At 37.4% G+C, this 16,751-nt stretch overlaps 1 protein-coding gene across 2 annotated transcripts in view; it reads right to left on the reverse strand.

Annotated features, from left to right (window-relative positions):
• The window catches only part of GRID2 (glutamate ionotropic receptor delta type subunit 2), a gene marked incomplete at its 5' end in the record, with an annotated part of 737,620 nt that overhangs the window by 383,782 nt on the left and 337,087 nt on the right, over positions 1 to 16,751 (reverse strand). The window lies entirely within an intron of this gene.

The following is a 16,751-nucleotide window of genomic DNA, read 5'->3' on the forward strand; positions in this document are numbered from 1 at the left end:
AAGTTTCTGCTGCTCAGTGGTACTACAAATTGCACAAAGAAACGGCTTGTAATATACTTACATGTCTGAACACTGCTGATTAATATTGGGTATGACCAGCTATTAGAAGTTTCTGGTTGGGATTAAACTAAATATTTGATCCATATATCCCAGCTGATATTACAACCCATATGATATGAAGAAATTTTCTCCCAGAAGGTACATAAGTAAATGGAGCAAATGAGATAGTGACAAAAGCAAAACTTCATTAAGAGAGTTACTATTACCCAGTCATTATTCCATCTTGTAAAATTATCTTTCATTAAATACAGACTCCTGAAAATGAAGAAATGAGTTAATATGGAGAGTCATGTAACCTTAGCTCTTCCCTCTACTCTCCAAAATTAGTGCTAATCAGTGTGATTATTTTTTTTCGCAAACCTCCCAGTTGCATTTATTGTTACATGTATTTGTATATGTATTGAATCATGAGTAATTAGTTGCAACCAGCTTAAAAGAAATCCCAAACCTAGAAATGAGGTGTCTTGGTTTCAGCCAGGATAGAGTTGGTTTTCTTCACAGAAGCTAGCGTGAGGATGTTTTGGATTTGGGATGAGAAAATGTTGATAACATGCTGATGTTTTGCGTTGTTGCTAAGTAGTCAAGGACAGTCCAGCTTCTCGTGCTGGGCTGCCAGCAAGGAGGCTGGGGGTGCACGGGGAGCTGGGAGGGGACACGGCCAGGACAGCTGACCCAGGCTGGCCAAAGGGATATTCCATACCATACGACGTCATGCCCAGTACATAAACTGGAGTTGGCCGGGGGGCGGGAATCAGTGCTCGGGGACGGGCTGTCGATCGCCAGGTGGTGAGCAATTGCTGTACTGGGCATCATTTGTTCTTGTACTTTCCTTTGTCAGTATTATTATTGTTGTTATTATTGTTGTTTTTTTCTCTCTTGCTGTTCTATTAAACTCTTTTTATCTCAACCCACGAGTTTTTCCCAATTCTCTCCCCCATCCCACTGGGGGAGGGGGAGTGAGCAAGCGGCTGCGTGGTGCTTAGTTGCCGGCTGGGGCTAAACCATGACATGAGGCTCTCAGGGTATTCATGCTCAGTGAAAATCACCACCAAGATAAATATTTCTCCCCCAACATGTCTGCCTATAATATGGAAATTTCCTGAGAAATACAGCATTGCATGCGTAGATTGTACCAGTTGTCAAGTAGAGGAGATTGTCAACAGTTGAAAGGGAAAAAAACCAAGAATCACACCTTTTACTTACAGAAAAATCCTTGCTTACATTCTTATTCCAATTACTGTTTCAAAGGTACCAGATGAACTTATTAGAATAGAGGCATTTAGCTAGTCAAATCAGGGTACAACGAGTCATGGAAAGTGTTACTTGTCCAAAGGACACATCTTCATCCTGAAATATGGTATCTTTTGTAGACAAATAAATCAGGCATCATGGGAACTAGATTTATTGCAGTTACAGGAAGAGCAGTATTTGCCTTATAAATTCTGCAGCACTCTCTTCTTCATCCCCACTAGCTAAGCACTGGCTAAACAAGATGAAACACTGACATAGTATGGCTATGTTTGTACTATTAAGGCATTAAAAACCTTGTTATTACTAAGATGTCAAAAGCAAGACAAAATTATTTTCAGTTACCATTTATCTTTCAGTGGTGGCGGTAAAAGCTGCTGAATTTTCTCTCAAAAACAATTTCAACTTTCAGATTATGCCACTACATATTGTTGCCTATACAGCATCTATTGTTTTCAATACCCACAACGAGCCACAAATGCTTTTTTAGCCACAGGTGTTAAGGGTACCTAAGATTTCATTTTAGAAGAGCACAGAAAATAAGCTAAGGTTTTTCACCTCTGTCTCCCTAGAGAAGAACCAGGCTGCATGTCATCTCTGCTCATCTCAGTTGTGAGCAGATTTAATACACTGTCCATGTTACACCTGGGACACAGCTTCAGTGGCCACGCAAAATAAATTTCTGGGCTTTTCTGGTTTATACTACATTTTTATATTATATTTATATGCTCTATTACTAATGTAATAGTTTGGTCTGACCTACACGAGGATATATGGACTGTCAATGTCAGGTGAGCAGAACAGATAAGGGACCAGAGGCATTCCCCTATCTTGTCTGCATTACTCACTTGAATTCAGTATGTGATTGCCAGAATAAATCACAATTTCCAGCTTATGCGAGATATTCTTTTTTCCAGCTCTTACTATTAACAATTATGGCTGTTTTATTTAAAATAAGCCAACGGACTACTCAGGGAGGAAGCGATGAATTAGATTCAAAGGGCTTGCTTTCTCACTAAAATAGAGATTTGAATTTTTATCAGCAAACAGGAAGATTTATCACCTAACTCTAAGAAGGAGGATTGAAGATTTACTTACACACTGAGACACATGGCCAGACCCCAGAGCTATCACATGGGTGTTCTAAAATGTACCACTGCTAGAAATTGTACTGTAATAAGTCAGCATCAAGTATATTCCTTTGAAATCTCAGCCTGGGAATAACTCAATTCCTCAGGCTCTGGAGTCCCACCTGGTTGAAGATTACTGCACAGTGAAAAGTCTTGCTGGAGGTTTTGTTGGGGTGCTGCCAGTGTAAGTTCTGGTGCAACAAAAGGCCGCATTTGTTACGAGGGAGACAAGAACAAAATGCAGCACCCGACGTGATCATTAGCTGCCTACTTGTCTGCTTGCATTCCCCGGTAGAATGCGAGGGTTGGGTACAGAGCAGAGTTTGATACAAAATGCAAGTTCCCATCACCGTGTAAGCCATGGACCTGTCGAAAGATGAAACACAGCTGCAAAATACTGCCTTATCTGTACAACTCCAACTAGAAAAAGCAGCTATAAAAAATGACATGGCAGTGAGGAAGGAAAGAGAAGGAAGAGCAAATGAAGAAAAAAGGAATGCAAAAAGGTAGAGAGTGTGACAAAGATCACCGCAAAGAGTATCTTCTAAACAATTCAGTGAGCTGGATATCCAGGATGGCCCAGCTAGGACCCTAATTTGACCTTTATGTTCGAAATCTGTCTAAAATTGCTTGTGGCAATTAGACCTTTCTAGAGCACTAATAGGCTGGAAACACGTGGCTCTCATGCCACTTCTTTCCCCTCCGTGCACGGGGATATGTAGCATATGAGTGCCAACACCCGATCAACTGGGTTTTGCACAGGCAAACAACTGTTGAAGATGCAAGGAAATAGAAAGAAGACGACTTAAACAGCCACAGGAAAAAAAACAACAAACAAAACCAGATCACAATCAAAAGAGCATAGTCCAAGTATCTGACATGATTTAATATGCCAAAATAATAATGGCTCTCTTAACCAGTCTAATCAGCTTCCAAACTAGAAATATTTCCTAAAAAATATTTTTCAATGTTAAGGCAAGTTTCTTATTCAAAATTGTAAGGACTTAACACCAAACAGAGAGAGTCTATGTTACAAAGAGAGAACTATCAATCTGGAAAATATTTATCATTCCCATTTGAAGATGATGTTTAATGAAGCCAGTAAAAATGCAAAATTATCTTCTGACTGAAAACTCTCCAAGACATTTCAATGAATTTATGCCGCTTTCAACAGTTACTAATGCACGCCATTTCATTGCAGTCTTGGAAACAGGCATTTCAGACTTTTATGGCCATATTTTCCAAGTCATGTAGACTTTATGCTACAAACACATCTGTTTGAAATTAACTCATGAACATGATTATTTAATGCGCGCAATAAAGGCAAAGGGTCTAGCTGGCCATATGTTAACAACCGAACTGTACACCTGCCCTCAGCTTCACTATAGATCAGCTTATGCATTAAAGTGAAAAAGCCTGGGAAATTTCAGCATTTTTCTTGTTTTATTTTTTCCCTCTCTATTTATACACCACTGACTTACAAAACATAACAAACCTTAGGTCTGAGACAAATGTTTTCCTCCATGGTCTTCAGCACTTGGAGAATATTATCAGGTAGGGCTTGCTTTTCAAAGCAACTCTAACAAATAATTGCCAGTGTGCACTTTAAACGTGTGTCAATCATGACAAACCTTACAATCTGTAAGTATGCAGGAAGAATTCATTGTGTAATTTTTTGTGACACTACTTAGGATTTACAAGGAAAAAAAAATGCTAAGAAAAGCTATATCCTGTAATGATCTGCTTCCCAGTTACAAGGCATCAAATGTAGCTATGAAGATTTATGCAGGGCTATCAAACATTAACGTTGATGCTTCATGTCTTTACACCGCTCTTAATTAATTTATCAGCAATATTCTTTAGAAATGCTGGCACCATGCTCAAGGGCTTTGTTCACTTTTCACTGCTGAGCTCTGCATTTCTAAAAGCAGTAACCAGCAACAGTTTGATGTTTGATACAATACATAAAATATACTTTTTAAAAGATTTGAAATCCCAGAGTTACTTGTGAAGGCTGAAAATGAACTGTAGAACCTTTGGGGTTTTTAATTTAAAAAAATTATAGAATCACAGCAGTTACTTATCAATATTTACATTAAATTTATCAACTGAATCTGAAATATTTTTACTTCAAAGTACAAATGGAATCTTATTATTTCATGAGCATACAAGGCAATCAGGAATCATACCCAAGTGTCTGGTATTTTAAATAATGCATGATATCATACTGAAACAGTTTTTCTAAATGGATTGTTTTGGTATGAACTTGGGCACCCCTTGTCTGACTTGAAACATACTCTAACGTCCAAATGAACATTATCATTCGGAAACGAGATCCAGACAAAACCCAGGACACAGGATAATTAGAAAGTAAACACCCCACTAACATATTGGCCCAACATTCGACTACTGCTGGCTAAAACTAGAGTTCATGTCCTCTAGTTGATGGTTCTCTAGGGATTGTTTCATCCTTGAATTTGTCTAATTGCTTTGGGGGTTTTTTTAAGCCTATTATAAACTTTAAGTATCTACATCATTTGTCAAGAAGATGCATGACAAATATTTGTTGTACAAAGAAGTAACTACATTTTGTGTACAAAATGTACTTGTGTGCAAGTTAAGTAAGTGCTTCGCTATTATTTACAGGGTCCTGAACACGCAACTGGGCCAAAAAACAGATAGTTGAGATAATTCGGGTAAATTCTGTTCTGGAGAATATCTTACCATGAACTGGGAGACTATAGTTAATACCTTGACCTGAATTGTGTGATAAAAGTAAATTTTCTTTACAAAACTAAAACTGAGGAGGATCTTTTGTTTGAAATGATGGCTAGTATATGTGAAAGCAAAATCATAATATTTAGCTTACATGAAAATAAATCTAGAAGAATCAATATATAGCAATGATAATTCACATGTGCTGGAGGACCTAACCCTGTCATATTAGAAAAAGCCACAGATCTACAAAGCCAGAGTCTTGTGGATTATAACTATGCACTCTCAGGTGTTATGCTGTAACGAGGACAGACTTGTTTAATATTCATTACTCCTCTTCATGTTTGCTCAGTAGAGAGGATATTTGAACTCTACAGCGTTCAAATGGACTTTACACACTAATTTCCTTTGGGTAGTCTTTTTGTTGAAATTCCTGTAAATTGATATCTAATCAGGGAATGAAAGGGGATGGGGAGAAGTAAACAGTCACAAAGCATGCTAGGGTTCATGAACTGTAAAGTATTTTCTTTTTTGAGAACACTGGTATTTCAGCATCAGAAGATTATTTGAATTTTAACCCTATGTTAATCCTATCAGATGGTGTCTCCTTCTTATGTTTGCACAGGTGAGGAAAAGACCAGTTTTAAAATTACCAGTTTCCTTAACATGAATAAAATGCACATTTATAAATTAGTAATTCTGTTACAGAACATGATAAAATTAGAAACAGAAAGCAGTCCTGCCATTCTATTGACCTCCAAGAAACAGAGGATCTGTGACAAAAGATCATCTTTTGAATGAACTAATGCACCTAATTGCCTCTGGCAGTGACCAATCGCTGATGTTTTATAACACAGTAAATAAAAACGCAATGCATTTAGCCACTCGTGCAGTGTTGTACACAGAGGAGAGTTGGCTGGGTTTTTTTTAAATTTGATTCTGGCATCAATTGGCTTATATTTTCTAACTTGATATTTGTTTATTCTTACTTTAACACAAGCAACAATATACCCATTGTGGAGGTGGTGGCCTAGAACTCACTTATAAGATGTATTCTTCTATAATAGAAGAACAACTCAATGCAGGAAGATTAAAATCACAATCCCTAATCTACAAGGCAACAAACACACACAGCAGTATACCACCTTGAATAGAGAAAAAAATAATACTTTTAAAGGCTTTCTTGGTTATCTTAGCCTGTGATAGTCTTGAGATTATTCTCATCTTCCAAGTTTTCCTTCTATTGTTCCATAATCCATCATTTGCCTTGAAAAACAATTTCTCAGCTTTTATAATGCTCCTGTGAGCAGAAAAGTTTTTCTTTGTTGTCTAAGATTAATTTTTCACCTTACCAAGATAATCAGTTTGACTGAAGCAAAAATTCTCTAAAAATCCATGGTGAACCAACAGGAAGAGAAAAAGGCAAAACTGAAGAGAGGGCTGAGGCCACCTGATCAATGAATTACACGTGTTCAGTTGGCAGAAGTCCAAGGTATTATACTGAAGAGACACTTCTAACTAAATTATTAGATTTCCAACCACTATTCTTAATACTGAAACACACTGAACACTGAAACTTCAGCATTGACTTGTAGACAGTTCCTTATCCCTAGATTTCCAAATGATACAATGGATGATAATGGAGCATACTGAACAGCACAACACTGAAACCTCCGTAGTAGTTTACAAACAGTCCTTTACTCTCCTTTACCATTCAGATCTTGCATTAAAAAACAAACAAAGTATACAAATAAAACCCAACAGCAAATAAGAGAAAAAGCCAAATGGCCTTTGATTACTTAACCTTTTATTACTATGGTGAAATTGGGAAGGTAGTTCTGACCTTGGGCTGTTAATCTTTAAAGAAAAACCTGAAAAATGGATTTCAGAGCTGTGTCAAACATTACATGAAGGTTAACAGAGTTTAATAATTTAAACCAGTCATTCATCTACATGATATTACAAGTACTTTTACCTTCCACAAATCTGCATCGAGAGTCTTACATAAAATACACCAGTATCTCTATTTATCAACATCTGTATTGCTCATTTCACTTTCATGCAAGCATTTCTCAAAACTGTCCCAATGGCTGAGCCATCAGTGTCTCATTTTCAAAGGAGACTTCAGGAGAAGTTCTCAAAGTGTCATAGGAGAATTTTCTCCCAAAATACTATTAAAATTTAAATCTGATCTGGCTGTTGGATTGCTTTTTAGGCTGGTGAGTAATCATCTGCCTTAGACATTTAGAAATTTACGTATTCACCTGCCCTATATGGTTGGTAGAATCAGAAAGCCATGATCTGACATGCTCACAGCGTGGTCAGTACTACATGTGACTGACCATGGAAAGCCTTATAGATGGCCAATACAATAACAATAATAAGCCCTGGCTAAGAAGGGCAGCTCAGCCCACACAAGTACCTTTTCCACAGCACGGTTTCCAACTCCCAAAGTATCTCAGAGAATAGCGCACATTAGCTAGCCAGCAAGGTCCAGCGAGAGCCAACCTGAGGAGCGACACAGTTAACAGTGTCCACGCTTCCCATGTTTCGGGCTGGGGTTAACTCAGAGTTGTGCTGGGCCTGTGGACTGCATGCCTTGCAGTCAACAGCCTAGATCTGCTAGCTGAAACTCACTTAAAAGAAATCTAGTCAGGGTGCTCCAAGTTTACTCTAGGAGGTGGGTGGGGATGATTAGAAGATGGGACTTGAAAGCGAAATCCCCATCCAAATCAAAAACTCAGCAGCACCTGGCTCCCCAGTCAATCCTCCACTGTACAATGCAACCATGCCTGTTTCCTTTAAAAAAAAAAAATTAAAAATTCAGTTTTCCATATTCCACAGTTGGATTTACATTTCACACTGATCTTGTAAAATATAACCAATCACCAAACAAGCTCACGTCCATCTACACAAGCTGTAGTTGCTGTAGTATGTATCCTCTTAAGATTATGGTGGATAATTAAAGGCAGTTCTCTAAAAAATGTGGAAACTCACATATAACTAATTATTTGAAGCTGGCAGGACTACTAAAAACACCCAAAGTTAATCACTCTGTTGTCTGTAGGACCTAGGAAAGGGGTTAGATTTTTCAGTAAAGTTTTAATTTATGATCCAAATTCAACCAAATGGGCACAATTCTACAAACACCTCAAGGGGATGAAGTGCTCTGATGAAAAAGTTGTGCTGCTGGAAAGCATTCATGAGACAGGGCTATAAGAACTATGGCCTGTAAATTAGATGACACTGAGTTTATCCAGAAGAAATCCTTCAACATAGAGTGTATCACTGCTGGAGCAATTACTTTTCAATGGTTTGTTGAGAATTTTTTTGTCCTTTTAAGTCATTTTCTAACCCAGCAGGGTCACATGAACTCTGAGTACTGGTTCTGTTGGAGCTTGTCCAATTGTAAACTGAAATACCCTGACCTTTGAGGCTCAGAGAAGACCTGTGAACATAATCTGCGCTGATCACTTTTCCTAATTTAAACTGTTTGGGTTTTTCCCTTAATTTTCTGCAAAACAACCACAGTGTGTGTAACAGACACTTTCAGACTCTATAAATTAACCTGGCTTGACCTCTAAAACAGAAAAATGTTTTAAAAGGGAGAAGGAGTAATTATTAAGCTTTTTGTCTGTGCTGCTTGTCAATTTGCATAGCATTATCTATAATGCTTTGCAAAGCTTTTTTTGGAGGTCATCTAATCTTGTTAAATCTGTCACAGGGCTGCCCCTGTATCAGACTTAGACGACACATTTGCACAACACAAGTCCCTAGCAATGGTGATAAATGTGTTTGTTTCTGGCAGTCCAACCACGCAGATGCTTATTACGTATGTATGCATGCATTTACATTATTTAATCAGCTTTAGAAAGGAGAAAAAGGTCTCGGGCACCAAGATATAGTTTGCTTCTGTATGCACTTACAGCCTGCTCATGATAGCTGTAAAGCAAGCATTAATTGCTAACTGATCCAGAAAGGTCATGAACTTCGTAGGGATCCCACACTGTCAGTAGTGTTACTGTTTATTTACATAGACCTAGCCATGCAATGGAATAATAACCAAAAGTATCTTTACCCTGTCTAAAACACACCAACTGGAACCTAAAACATAATAAGCAACATCAAGGTCAGAGGAAGACAAATATTGCTACCTAGACTATTTGTACCAGAAATTTCCTGTGGCTATCAAAATACATGAAACTAGTGAGTGGACTGTACACACCTCATCTTTTTTATAAAGCATGAAGGATTGAGTCCATTTTCACTTTAGGAATCCAATTTATAGGAATACCAGGATCACAAAGAGTTGAGGGGAAAATCTAGAGGCAGAGGTCAATCCCGTAAACCCACACAGGCAGGAAAACAATGTTTCAGGTACATGCAGGACTAAAAAAGGCAACTAAAAAAAAAAAAAACCACCAGACAGACACTATTCAGAAGTTGGCAGTTAGAGGTAAATTGCAAGCAAGCCATTTATTCTCCTGAATATGAGAAAAAGGAGCATGTCTGTGCCTTAGCATTTCATAAATCCAAAAGCTAATAGCAACCAAGCTGTTTAAGAGCAGCTTAAGTCCATAAACTGCTACCAATTGAGACACAAAAGTCAGTTTAATTATTGGCCTGAACTAATATTTCTCACTGCTGAATTTTAACTGCTTGACCAGGCTGATTAGTATTGAAGATGGTAGCTTTTATTTGGTCAAACTTACAAAACCAGAAAATGCTTATACACATGGAGAGTTAGGTTCAATATTCCCATGCCACATGCATTTACAGGTGAACAATCTCTCAAAACTTGTAACTGTTAAGAGATAAAGCATATTTCCAGTATCTTCCATCTCAAATTTATACAATAACTAGAAAAAAGGAACAATACTAGCTATTATATAGGAAAATTATCACATACATGTAAAGCTGTAGACAATGAAAAATGTTATGATGAGCAAGTAAACAATTTGTTACTAGTTAGAGTCATGATAACGAGTGAATGAATTAAGGGGACACGTGGGCAAGTAAACAATTAATTTGTTACTAGTTACAGTCATGATAAAGAATGAATGAACTTTTGGTAAACTGCTCAATCAGTGTTATTACCAAAAGTATTATCTTAATGAAGCCTATGGTTTAAATGGACTTTGCAATTTGAAAGACAATTTATTCTTGTCAATTTAGTGAAAGAACATGAAGAACTGAAAAAGATGAACTCGGGTAGTCTGAATATTGATTCCTGTTCCTTCATCTCCTGTGAGGAATTTCATCGAATACACTGGTGAAACAATCGTTTTGAGATCAAATGTTGTTGCCCTCTGTAGAAAGGTCTGTTTGCTGGGCTTACTATGGAGTTAAATCCATTTCAAACTTGATGTTAAATCTTCATTTTCTTTGTATGTGGTGCGCTGACCTTGTCCAGCTGCCAGATGCCCACCCAGCCACTCTCTCACACCCCCTCCTCAACATGGCAGGGGGAGAAAATAAGAAGAAAAATCTCATGGGTTGAGATAAGGACAGGAAGGTCATTTACCTGTTGCTATAATAGCCAAAAAGATGGAACATGGGGAAAAGTATTTTAATGTTTTGCACATTAAAATAGATTGGGATGGTGAGAAAAAGACAAAAACTAAACTACCTTACCCACTCTCACCTTCCTTCCAGGCTGAACTTCACTCCTTTATCCCTAGTTCCTCATCACAAACTTAGCTATGTACAGCAGACAGTAGACATGCTTAGGTAAACTATGACATCATATTTTGCAGGAAAACACTGATATATTAATACTGGTTTATGCTGGACAATTTCCATACTCTTATTAGAAGATACATCTAAACAACAAGCTGCAGCTTGAAGATAGACTTGATTCTGAAGACAGTAATAATTTACTAGTCTGTAGATTACTTTTACTCTATCAAGAGCAAAAGTATCAAAATAATTTGCCTTTTCAAGTCAAGACCTACTGTCAGGTAAGAACTTACGAAAATTTAAGAAAATTTAGAGGAAAGAGAAATTAAGAACTCAGGGTTCCATATTACCACATTAGAAATCTTGTTAATAACACAAGTGTACAGTGATGATTAACACAAACACTATGTACAGCATTCTTCCCTGAAAATATTACTTTCCTTTATAAATAGCAAATGACTGTTAAAAACAGCATGACTATTTATATAATTTATACTTAACTGGGGTAAGTCTGGAAATTTCATCAGATTTGCCCATATTTTGCAGGGGACACATCTAACAGTTGATTCAAACCTAGCTTTTCAACCCACATAATCAGTTTTGAAAGAATAAAAATCACATCTAATCATTAATTTTTATGGATGAAAATGACTTTCACTCTATTTCTAACATACAGTAAGTTATTTTAGGTTGTATGGTAATATCGTAAAAAGAATTTTGACCTTTATTCCGAAAGTGAATTGTTAGTGTCCAGTAATACTTTGCCAAGAATCTTGCAAACATAATAGATTTTTAAAAGGCAAGTTCTTCAGATAGTATCATGCAGTGTCACGCATGGACTGCCAGAAAGAGAGAATGGCAAAGTGACCACATTCATGCTACTGTTGGTGAGCTGATCTGCCAAAGGCTGCAATGGAAGCTGATTCCCAGCTCCATGATTATCCAAATACAACATAATTCATGTTGCAAACTAAGAATACTGGAGAACAAGACTGTGACGCATTCTGGTTATTTTTATAAAGGTTATATAATTAATAAGTACAGACTGGAATCAATCACACTTCCACTGATACAGGCCACGATGTATATTTCCACCTGTACAGCACAAGGAGGTGGATTTTTGAAAGAGAACTGGGAGATACAGTTCATCAACAAATTCTGTTAAATGATAAGATATGACATTTGTCTCAGCACTTTGAAAATTGCCCACATCAAGTGTTTCTACTTCTAAAATAAGAAGTGAAAATTATAGTGTTTCCAATATGGCCTTCAATCTTTCTCTCTTGGTTATGATTACAAATGTCTAAAATTTCTGGATGTATTTTATCGCATGAGAAAACAAATATTCATTGGGCTGAATATACTGGTAAAGGGAGACATATAACACCTATCATTTGCCAAGAAAAATATCTTTAATATATACAAAATGTGTGTGTGTGTATAAATATATCTCTCAGATGATGGACTATGCAGCATATTGTTTATATTATTGCTGTTTCTGTTTAAGAAATAAGCTAAGGCATTTATACTAAGTCATAAATTCCAAGTATTCCTTGACAACCTTACTGATGGTTATTGTACTAATATTGGCTCAGATTATCTCTTTACAGAGCTTTTCAATCTTTGCAATATTATACAAATTAAACATCACAAGAGAGAACAAATTCTTGCTCAAGGGTCTGTAACTTTTGTCCTTATTAAGGCCCAAAGTGTCAGAGAAAGGGAATGGAGGAATTTGCCAATCAATTAAAGTCTGACTATTGTTTCGGAGAGAACAACTCCGGTTCGCTAGAAGTCAATTTTTGTCCAGTCTCATTACAAAAAGGCTGGTGCGTTTTCTTCTCAAAAGAAAGGAAGCAATGAAATCTTAACAGTAATGGCAATATAATGCCACTAAACAAACAGGATATTTTAAAGGAAAATCCCAACTAGGGAAAAATATAAGTACTCATCATCCATTTAATAAACTTCTTTTGAAATAGCTATTGAAGCAAAATTAGGTTTTTTTTTACAATTACATCCAAGCAATCACATAATTTTGCATGAATGTGAAAACAAAGTGGAATACTGTCACAACTCCAGAAAGACTACTGTTTGTCTGATGGGGGGGTCTCCTGTCTTGCATAGTGTCAGCAACTTACTATTCAAATGAATTAACTAACCCTCCAGGTAAGAAATTAATCCCAAAACAGACGGGGGGGGGAGGGGGGAGGAGAAGACAGTACACATGTTTAAGGAGGCATGAAATATTTTATTTGAAATATCTCTGTATATTTAAATAAGAACTGATTGACAAAAGACTTGATCCAAAACTTTGATCACATACAAAGATCATTTTTTACTCTGGTCTGCTCAGAAACACTTGCAGGACAATTACCCTTGACACTTATTTTGGAGCAATTTAGAACATTGATTAAAGAGAGAAGAAAAAGTGTTCCGTGTTAAGCCAGTTGTATGAAAAATGTAAGTCAGCCATTCAACATTACTAACACTTTAAGTGGGCTGTGAACTGACGTAGCTGTGAGCAAGGCAGAACATGCTTTTTTCCCCCACAAAGAAGTTGGGTTAGGTGGGGGAATAGGCAGTGGAGATGGAAAAACACTGAGCTGTAGAAGAGATGGAGATGACTTTTGCTGGCAACACTATCATTCTCTCACAATTTTAGTTATTCCTAAAACTCTGCTTATATCTGAATCAACCCACCCCTGGTAAACAAACCTGATAACGTTTCTATAAGAATAAAAAACTAAAAGGGTGGGAAGAAAAATCCCCTAAATCTTCCGTTTGTCAGACTATTACAGAACTGATTCCTAGAGTAGGCTTATGAGCCAGCAGAGTAGGGACAGATTTTTCTTTCTTTTTTTTTTAAGTTTGCTTATTTTACAGGTTAAAATATACACCATCTCAGTTTCAAGGTCTCCAAGGAGATGGGAAAAACATATTCCGATTTCAATCGCACAGATATAAAAATGTTTGAAAGTGTAAACTCTAAGAAAACTTTAAGGAGGTAATCTTTAGGAGATGATCTGAAAATCATTTTGTGAGAGATCTCAATTTTCTAACCTGCTACACTAGGGGCGATGTAAGTTGATGAAGTATGTTCTTTTGTGATTTTTGACGACCTTGTATCTTCCTAAAGCACACGAGAAATGACAGACTCTGTTATTGATCAGCTCAGTGGAAATACTACCAAAATGAAACAGAAACTGTGAAAGATTTATGACCAATTTCCAGTAACTATTGCTCTACTACGGAGGTGCTCCATGGGATTCACCCGACATGGGCTCAGGTAGACAAAGTTATTTAGTGCTTCCACAAATACAGCAGAGTCCATATATGAATCTGTAAGATGATCATATAAAATAAGTGAATGAAAATTGAATGAAAAGTCAATTTTTTACCAGATGGCTTCACAATGACAAAACTAGAAACTGTAAGAAAGCAGCAAGAACCCATACATCTATTTAAATATTACAAGAATCAGCCCAAACCTTACTTCAAATTACTCTGAGATTAAAGAAGAAGTCTAATTAACTTAGCAAATATTTGTGCAGAATCAGGATAGCTGTGAACCTTCAGGGGAGGACAGGCTGATGAATCTATTACGGTCCTCCGGGCTCATGTGTGCTCATTGAAGAGCGAAAGGCTGTGTTTTCAGGAGAAGGGCACGGCTCTGGCAGGGAGAAAGGGGACTCTTAGCAAAGACACCTGCTGATAGTTGGCTAAGTGTGACAGAGCAAGGATTTCAGAGCTGGGAAATGCCCACACTTAACTCCAAGGAGCTGGAGAGTGTCTCTATGGACTTTATTTGTTCAAAATATGTACAGCTGGATTCTATGATCTTAAAGGTCTTTTCCAACCTAAATGATTCTATATTTCTATACATATTGTGCAGCATGAAATACATCTATCCTACACACAGTTGCCATTGAACACAAGCCGCTCTTGAGTGCTTGTGACAATTCATTTCTGGGTGCTAGGAAAAAGCCTGATGCTGTAGGCTCACATATAACAGCATTTGTTTACATGTACCATGTGCACATTCTTTCTTCCTATGTATGTAAGTCCTATTACCCTAAGAGAATACATAATTCTGTACTCCTCCGCATTTTCTGTTTCCATCTGAAGCTCAAAAATATGGTGGAGGGGGAATCTAGTCTTGGTTATTTCCATCCCCGAAAAAAAAAAGCAGCAGCAGCAGGATACTTTGCAAAACAAGCTGTCCCTGTGAAATTCCTGCCTACTGCAGATTCAGTTGGCAGCTTAAGCTTTGACTAAGCTTCTCAATTTCTAACATGCTGCTTTGGAAAGCTGCTGCACATCAGAGTTTCCAAACCTGTGTGAGACATACAAACTGTGTATTTTTATTCTTCATGTCATGATTATTGAATTATTCAAATCTGGAAATATATACCAGCAAAATACACTTGCCTCTTTGCTTTGCTGCTTAATCATTTACCAAAGACATTTGATGCTGGAAGTTAATTATGCCACCAACTAGATGGTCACACAACTTGTGCTTCTATGTATTAAATTATTTACCCATAAGCCATTGTCTGAATGACACCTTCCCAGAAAACTCCCCTGAGAGCCTGACTGCCTGCATCTGTTCCAGAGACTTTTGGAACACTCTTCCAATGCTAAGACACTCTAAGACGTCCAACATACGATAAGAGGCCCAGGTCTCTGTTTAATATTTCTCCTGCAACTTATCAACAATTTTGGGCACCATAGGCCAGGGAAAAACAGTGTCCCAGGGCTCTGTGTGGGTTTCTCCTCTTCATTCTCCCATATTCTCGAATTTACTGAAGTAACAGGATCCCTTGTTCACTCTTGTTACATGGGGCTCCAGGCCACTTAACATGACTCTTTTATCATAGCATTCTTAATTCTTTTCTTTCTATATGAAGATATGTCATTTGAATTCATATTTAAATATGCAAAGCTGAAAGCTAGTAATGATAAGCTGGAATTATCAGTGGTTTCCACAGTTTAGATCTTGTTCTGTATTTAGAGTCAAATATATAGGTGGTGGAACCCTCTGGTTCCCTGAAGGAATGGCAGATCTCATGGATGACCCCCAGTTCGTATTAGGTTAAACTAATTTTTACATACCTTCCTATCTAAAGATAACTATAATTCATTGACGTTTACTTCCAATTCACAAAACCACACATGTCTGACTTTAGACACCTGACTTTAGAGATAGGGCCGAAATCATCACCAAGGGGAAATTTCTACAGTGTTACACATTTGAAAATCTGCAGCATCCAAATAAAGCTGGTGTTTGTTTCAGCGAAGTGCTGCAAACTCAGGGGAGTGTTTCCCTTCGGCAGTCCCCCATGATGAAACAGAGCTTCACAGGCTGACACTTTGAGGTTACTGGTGTGTAAGAGCACACACTGGACAATCCTTGTGAAGATTTTTGCCTACAGCCTATCAGTAGCTGCTATAATACATCTTCTATAGCGTATGTGAAATAAAGAGTTGTAGCTTGCTGAACATTTGGGGATGCTTGACTGTTAGCTTGTAGCAAGTGCTGCCATGGTGTAGCATGTCAATAATCCATGTTACTCAGAGTGCAGCATCAACAGATTAAAACATTCCCCAATTACGCCATACAGCACAATAGACTATAACAGCTGTGAACGAGCTATTGTGTCACTATTAAGTCTTTTGTCATGGTCTGTCAGAGAATACTAAGGAAAATTCAAGTCTGTAGATTGCTGGTATGATAAAATGCAATGTCTCACTCAAATACATATGTAATCTCCTTGTGAAAGATTTACATGCAAAATCCCTCTTAGTGTTACGGGAATTAGCTGTATGAATTCCCCACACACTTATGGCAGCAGGATAGATCCTTATGACAGCCTGGTAACAAAGGATTTGGAAATTTGTTACAGGAAAAACATTGAG

The sequence above is a fragment of the Phaethon aethereus genome (genome assembly GCF_964289735.1).
Source record: "Phaethon aethereus genome assembly, chromosome: 4".
In the NCBI taxonomy this organism is placed as follows: domain Eukaryota; kingdom Metazoa; phylum Chordata; class Aves; order Phaethontiformes; family Phaethontidae; genus Phaethon; species Phaethon aethereus.